The following is an 8,129-nucleotide window of genomic DNA, read 5'->3' on the forward strand; positions in this document are numbered from 1 at the left end:
GGGAGTGTTTCGGGGAGGGCGGGCCGGCCGCGGGCGGCGGGGGCTACCGGTTTGGCCGGTGGTGGCTGGCGGCTCCGGGGGGTGGGGGGTGGGGTGGAGTTTGATGATAAACTGGAGGCCCTTGATTTCGTATCCAACGGCTGGAAAATCTAATGACCAGAGATGAAAAAGTCAGTCGACTGACGTGTAGCCTCACCCCACATGTACACATGCATGCACGCAAGACACGCACGCATGTAGGCGTGCAACACTGACATGTACACACACACGCATGCTGGCGTGCAACACTGACACGTACACACGCACGCACTCACGAACACACGCACGTATGCACCCATGCATGCAACACTGAAACGTACCCTTGCACGCACGCAACACTCGCACGCCTGCATGCACACAGCACACGACGCAAGACACACGTGCAACCTATACGTGCATGCACCCTTTGTTAAGGACATGGATTGTTACGGGTATTAATCAATCTTATCTGTGATAAGCAGAACATTGATGTTTGCAGCCGTCTTTATGAATCACAACGTATCGAACGGGCTATCAACATAGTAGGCTTATCTACGTGAAAAAGATGACGTCACACTCAATGAACAATCATCGGTTTATGAAATGCCCGCTTCTGACTGCCCTGGCCCACCAAAGGTTCCTCTGCTGTGCGCTGCCTGCGTTGGGTCAATGACATGCATGCCATGCACCCAAAGAGCCCACACGTTAGTGGAAGAATGGTGCGGTGTCCTAGGTTAGAGTCGAGGGCGCCACTCGCGGCACGCCCGGCTGAACACGCCTCCATGCCGCATTCAAATGCCTCCATGAAACCCACCCGTGTGGAAGCCGATAAACCCACTCTGGACACACGTCCGTTCATGACCAGTCCGGCGTTAAACGCAACGCCGACCGAGCTCCTCCCATCCGCCGTCTATTTAATCTCCTATTTAAAAGAGGCCAAATGTCGGCCACGAATCGCACACCTCCGCCGCTCCCCTATCTCCTCCACCATTTTGTCCACTCTTACAATGGCTTACGAAGAGTAGTTTCCGCATCCAAGCCGGCTGGGTAGCCCGCCGGATACGAGCTATGCAGCTCGCTGATCCACCTCCCTCCCCTTGCCCGACGGAGCCAGTTGCCGCCCCAAGCTGGCGCGCGGTTCAGTAACTCGCTGCTCCAGGCCAGCTCGACGAGGAGCAGCGCACGGGCGTCGTTGCTGCCGTCCACGCCGCCGCCTCGTACCGCGTCTCCCGTTTCTGTGGCCGAGACTCCCATGCCGGCGGCTGCGCCATGCATGCAGCGACATAAGCCGGGTGCGCGGAGAGCAGCGAGTCGGTGGCCAGCGCCTCCGTGTCCGCCGCCATCATCGAGGAGAAGTAGAACACGGGAGGCCGCCGCCGCTTGGGTCCCATGAAGGCCACCGCGGAGGCGACGCCGGCGTACACAGCAAGTGTCTTGCCCGATCCTTTTGTTGCGAGGACCTTCGTCAACCCCGCATGGGCTCCACAGAAGAGGGCAATGTTAGGATGAACTCGAGCCGGTGCCGGCCATGGCGAAGTAGTCGCCAATATTTTGGCTACCCCGGGCAAGATCCAAATAGCCCCTCCCAACAGATTCAAATCCCTCGTTCGCTGTGGAATTTTGCCATGTGTTGTTTTCATGGACTAGCAAGATGCCCGTGCATTGCACGGAACATCAAGATGCATTTTTTACAAACTCCCGCATGCATGCAAGGGATAATTAATGTCCTCCTTTGCTAGTACCACGAGGCAAACACCATTAATATTGCATCGATTAGTGTTAGTGGCCTTGTATATCTGCAAATTATAATTTTGATAGTGGCCCCTTGTATATAAAAATGGAGGGAGAAAGATGAGAGATAAGGCGAGGAGGAGTGGGGCGTGGTGGTGACTGGTGGTCGGACTGGACGGAGGCATGGGGATGGATGGCGCATTATGTCTAGGTTTGTATCTCTCTCACACACACCCACGTAGGTGGGGGACGTGCACGAAGAGAAGAGGTGCACGCACGGCGCACGTACTCCCATCTCTTTCCCAACCACACCCGCGCGGGTACACGGTGGAGCTCATTTCTGTACAAAAAAGGCAGCCCACGTGGTAATTTGGCACGTGTACTGGTTGTCCACTTGGTGGAGGGAGGATCGTCTACCACGGGTGAACAAACAAATTGCGACTTGACGCGTTATGTTAAATTAAAAAAAGAGGCAAACCATCTGGGGCCTACCTTAGAGGCAAGGCTCTATAAACTGGAGTACTTTTGATGTGTCCCATCAACTCGCAGAACAAGGAGAAGCTTGCTTAGTACGCCGTCACCCCCACCCGCGGGCGCGGTGGCTCGCAGGATGAGGTGAAGCTTGCTTACCACGCCTTACGCCCGCTCCCTCACCCACGCGCGCGGTGGCTCGCAGCCCGAGGAGAAAATTTTACTACTCCCTCCGTTTACTCCTCGTCCCTACTACGTACTTTGGTTAGTACTCCCTCCATTTACTTATACAAGGCCACTATAAAAAAAATACATTTTGCATCTATACAAGGGCACAAATAGTAATCGAGACAAAAGTTACTTCCAGTTTATGGCTCAATTTCAAAATCTCTCCAACCAAGGTAGACGGTGAGTGGTCAAATTAATTTCGTAGTTTGCACAAGTAATTAGTACGCTTGTTTTTCTCAAGAAGTTGTGTTTACCGAGGCATTAATTAGAACGAATGCATGAATGACCACTAAATTTCCATGAACTTGTACATGCATTGGTTAGTTTCCTCTTGACACTGCTTGCGTCGGGTGATCTAACGCACCTCAAAATCCAACATGTAATGGTACTACTACTAGTATAGTGGAGTAGAATTGAGACTTATTAAACGGAAAAACGAATGTTTTTTAGATGATCCCTATAAACCCTAGTGGGTACATACTCCGTAAAAACAGATTTTTCCAAAACTAAGTCGCTCCCTTTCATGAATTCTGTAGTAGTATACTCCTCCGTCGACGCTCCCTTTCATGAATTCTGTACTTCCTGTCACCGACATGTGGGACATATAGCAACCGGGTCGACGTGTCAAGCACCAAATAACAGTGCAGAACAGCAGGGGGGACGCACCGCACTCGCACTGGCCCAGTAGTAGTAATGAGCAATGAGAGATCAAATCACGATGCCGCACTTTCCTAGACGCACTTTAACCAAAGAGGTGTTTGGATGGCAGGGTTAGATGGAGCGCGGATACGGCGAGGCGCCTTCACGGACGGTGCAAGGGGGAGGGAGGGAGAGGAGGATAAGCTTCGAGGAAGTGGGGAGGGATCTGCTACGGGGAGAGCGAGAGAAAAATATATTTTTAATGGCCTTGAGAAGAACTAACCCAAATAAACACCTCTTGTATGGGTTAGTGTTTTTGGATGGGTTAGATGCATCTAACCCAAACTAACCCTCCTGTTTGGATCTTTTTGAGTTAGTTGAGTCCAAACTAACCCAAACTAACTCTAACCCATTGATCCAAACAGGGCCTTCGGTTCGCCATCATCTCAAACCACGTACTAGTATCACTTCTGCCTCAAGAGGGTCACACGCATCGCCTTGGTACATCATGACACGTGGGACCGCATGACAGGCCATGCTCCCCCGCCGATCGCTCGGTAAAATCACCTCATTTTTACTATACTTCCTCCATATCGGTTTACTACATGGCATGCACGTCGTTCTAGGTTGAGAATTTAACTGGCTATATGTGTGATGAACAATACTCTAGCCTTTTAAAAAATGTATACTTTTGTACAGTAGTACTATCGATGGATTGCGCCATGGAGCAAAACTTGAAATTAAAAAAAAGGTGGTACATATAGAGAGCGCTTGTCGCCAAATTATGCATATAGTACTATTAAAAAAGCTAGTACGTGCTTAATTGGGGTGCTAAATTCAATTAAAGAAATACTAGTAGTATGTACATACTGAAGAGTTAAAGTAACGAGAAGAAACATAACATAGTTCTGCTGGGGGCTCAACACAACACACCCCTCAAATTAAAGTAAGCACACCTGAAATGAAACTATGCAACTAATCCAGTAGACACTGCATTATAAGTTTAGAACCACCATGAGCAACGACACTGCCACCTTACTCAGAGTCCTCGTGACGTCCTCGACTTCGTCCTTGTCCCTATTCCTCTTGGCCGATACTTCTTTTCTTGAACCGCACACTTGGCTGTTGCTATTCATCCAACCCTTGTAGATATTGAAGCAAAGGTAGCCATCCATTGCAGCGTAGTGGATGTGGTCTATATCTAGTAAATTCCGCTGCCATGCATGACGATGAAACGTGTATGGAGGTTTCACCAGTTTACCGTACGAAGGATGAACCATGGCTCCTGCCAGGGTCAGCATTGAAGGCTGACGAGAGGGCACCAGCCGATTCTTCTGGAGGTCGAACGGGTTTCCTACAACGAGGCCTATCCAACCCAGGATTTCTTTGTCGTTACCAAAGTCTACAGTAGCGAATTTGACTAGGTTGCTCCCGAGGAAGTCCTTAAAATCCTGGCACTCAACGTCGGCATGGCATATGTGGTAGACCAAGCATAAGTCATGCACGCAAACCTGGATCACGGCGGGCTTCTTCCTCTCTTCGTCCTTTAGATCCTTCTCTCGTCCCAGGACTATGGTGTACTCAACATCTAGCCAAGCGACCCACTCATCATCTGAGTTTTCGAACATGTGTCTGAAGCGAGAAAGGCATCCTTTCACCGTCGCGGAAGAACGGGTGTAGATGACGTCGAACTCATCGCCGGTGATGGTTCTAACCTTGTACTCACCGCCGATCATGGAGATTTGGGACGCCATGGATTTGGGAGGAGGGTTAGGATTAGTGGAACTGCCGTAATGTGAATGGACGGGACAACTAGGAGCAAACCACCGTACTATTGAAGGACGTGTGTGGACGAGTAGGAGCGAACTGCCAGCGTGCGAATGGCAGGGTAGTGGCTTTCCATTCTCCCATGATACGGGCTTCCGAGAGCCCTTGGATCTGAGATTGAATGGTTGCATGGCGTGATTCTAGACCTATGGGTGAATATCCTATCCTGGAGGGTTATTCTGCAAATTTTCAGCAACTTAGCATGCGACCGTTTGATCTCAGATCCAAGGGCTGCCAACAGCCCGTATCATGGTCGCGCCTACCACGACCGTCGCGTCGCTCGCGCGGTCGCGCCCTTGGAGATTTAACATGGTGCATTAGGCTATCTGATGTTGGCATGTCATACATAGTCATTCATACTACAACAAGGTTGGCTATAAGTGTATTTTTTGTTACTCCTCTCTATCTCTTTCTTCGTACTCAAGGAAGAAACGGTGCTAGTAAGCGCGTGTATTTATTGCATTTGCCAAGGAGTGGCCTCTTCCAATGAAATGGTGTTTCTAAGTTTGCTTCATTTAATTAGCTATAGACTCAAAATTGTCTTTTCACCTAGGTACACGCGCTTATCACCGTTTCTTCCTTGGGTCACCAAACTAGTCTCTCTCTTCTTGATTAACTTGCCACATCAGACTTTATGCCTATGTGGCAAGCTTAAGCACCTGTAGGAGAAAGTAAAAGTAAGTACAATAGTGCGCTTTACATGGCATTTTTGCATATGTGGAGGAAAGAGAGGCAAGGAAAAAGTGGAGAAGTAGGCTCTCATGCAAAAGCCAGCCTCTACTACATGGTGGAGCATTGGGAGAGGCACCTGTATGGAGGTGGTCAGGAATCTGGGAGACTCACGCCGGTCATAGCGCCGCAGTTAAAATGATAATGGCATGTCAAATCACGGGGCCCCACCTACCAGCAGTAACTCGCTGTCAAATCACACATCCCTACATTTGCAGCAGCTACTCCCTTGTCTTCTCGCGTCTCTGTCGAACCGACTAGGAGGAACTGCCCCACCACCTACCGCGCAGGAAAAGCCCCGCCCTCGACTTTTAAATACAACTACATCCGCTTAAGAATCCAATGATATACTTTTTGTGACATAGTCACTCCTATTTAGTTAGTCAAATGGATGACCTAGAACTACGTGCAGGCCCTATAAATCGAGACGCCTAAAAATAAAAAAACCAAGATGGAGAGGGTAGTTCAGCACGTATCTTTTTAGATCAATATAGTCGGGATTCACCAAGGAGCAAAACCAAGTGGTAGGCTGCTCCTGTCATGTTGGCGTAGCAACTCAAGCAGGGTCAGTCCGCACACGAAATGGTGACACACTTAACAAGACCCCTTTGGCCGACATGTGGCTCATCCACCATCTTGTTCCACGTGTGATGCACCAAATTACAGTTCGGAGCAGCGGTTGGAATTGGAGGCACCCCGGTCGTAGCGCCGTAGTAGTAGAAAATGAGCGGCGAGGGGTCAAATCACAAAGCCCCACCTTTCCCGCATTAAGCTAGACGGACGAAGCAACCATCATTTCACTCTAGGGCGCAAGAGCATAAAGAAAAGAGAAAACAATGATCCGTGCGGCAGCTACCTAGGGCACCCTAGGGCAGGGGTCTCCACTGCAGATCCTTTTTTTTAAAGCGCCTCCACTACAAATCGGCTTCTCCCTCATCCTCTTGAAGAAAACCGATGATGAGTGCGGCGGTAGGGTTTGTAGGAGTACTATGGCATGCGGGGCCATGTCATAGTAAACGGGTTCGAGCCGACGCCTTAAATATGTGTGGGCCGCTTGGTTTTACAAGAACGAGGAAGCATTTTGGGTTCGAGGACCAGTGGAGATATAGTACGTACAAAAAATTGTGGACGTAGGTTCGAGCGAAAGGCAATGATGCATGGGCCCTGCATTTTGATATACCCGGGGCCGCGTGAAATTTGCTACTCTACTCAAAACTACTAGTAAGGTACTCCCTCCGTCGATGAATAAGTGTACTTCTAGCTTTTGTCTTAAGTCAAAGTTTTAAAACTTTGACCAACTTTATAGGAAAAAGTAGCAGCATTTATGACACTAAATTAGTATCACTAGATTCGTTTTGAATTGTAATTTCATAATATATCAATTTTATGTCATATATGTTACTACTCTTTTGTATATATTTGGTCAAAATTTTAAAACTTTGACTTAGAACATAGGGTAGAAGTACACTTATTCACGGACGGAGGGAGTACACATGTATTGAACGCATGCGATTTCAAAACAAAATTATGAATAAACACACACTATAGCATGTAAAGCTTTGAGTCATATATGCATGATGTAGATGTTCGTTTAGTTCTTATAGTTCATCTCATTCAAAATCAATAAGTTTTATAAAAATGTTAAGATTCATGGGGTTGTGCATTGTACTCCCTCCGTTCCAAAATAGATGACCCAACTTTGCACTAACTTTGAGTTAGTGCAAAGTTGGGTCATCTATTTTGGAACGGAGGGAGTAAATCATAAAGTAAAAAAAAATAATGGCAATTCATTTAGAAAAAAATAATCAATTATGATACAGAAGATTCTAGAACAAAGGAGAAGTGCTTGTGTTCTGACGTTTGCGCATTATGCTTAAGTTCAACCATGGAGTCTTCTAAATTGTACATGTGGCAGATCTGGTGGAATGTTGATGATATCCAACGGCCATTATTGCTCGGATTTTCCTATCTCTGCACTGTCGGGTTAGCTTCATCCAGCGACCATCTTTCAAAGTTATTGGCACACTATATAGTTATTGTGCCATAGTTGCATGTTTTGGAAAAAAGCTACTAGTGGGTTGTACTATCTATTTAGGAATAGAAGATGTATACATGGAAGTTGTAGGGAAAGAGATGACATGGAGCATCTCAATTCCTATGAGTAGGGATTGGAAAAGAGATGTCATTTGGTTCACATCATAGGAACTTTTCTATTGAATCTAGAGATGACATGTATCTCAATTCCTATGAGGAGGGATTAGAAAAGAGATGTAATTTGGTTCATATCATAGGAACTTTTCTATTGAATATACGCTAATGTTTATTTTCCTTTGAAATTAAGGGAGTATAGGAATCCATTCATATGAACCAAGTGGCTCTAAAGCTATAGAAATGATATCATGTTTATTTCCTTTGAAATGTGGAGTATAAGAATATATTCCTATGAACCAATTGGCTCTAAAGGAAAAAATCCTATAAAAATCATA

Source organism: Triticum dicoccoides, chromosome 3A, assembly GCF_002162155.2.
Source record: "Triticum dicoccoides isolate Atlit2015 ecotype Zavitan chromosome 3A, WEW_v2.0, whole genome shotgun sequence".
NCBI classification, from domain to species: domain Eukaryota; kingdom Viridiplantae; phylum Streptophyta; class Magnoliopsida; order Poales; family Poaceae; genus Triticum; species Triticum dicoccoides.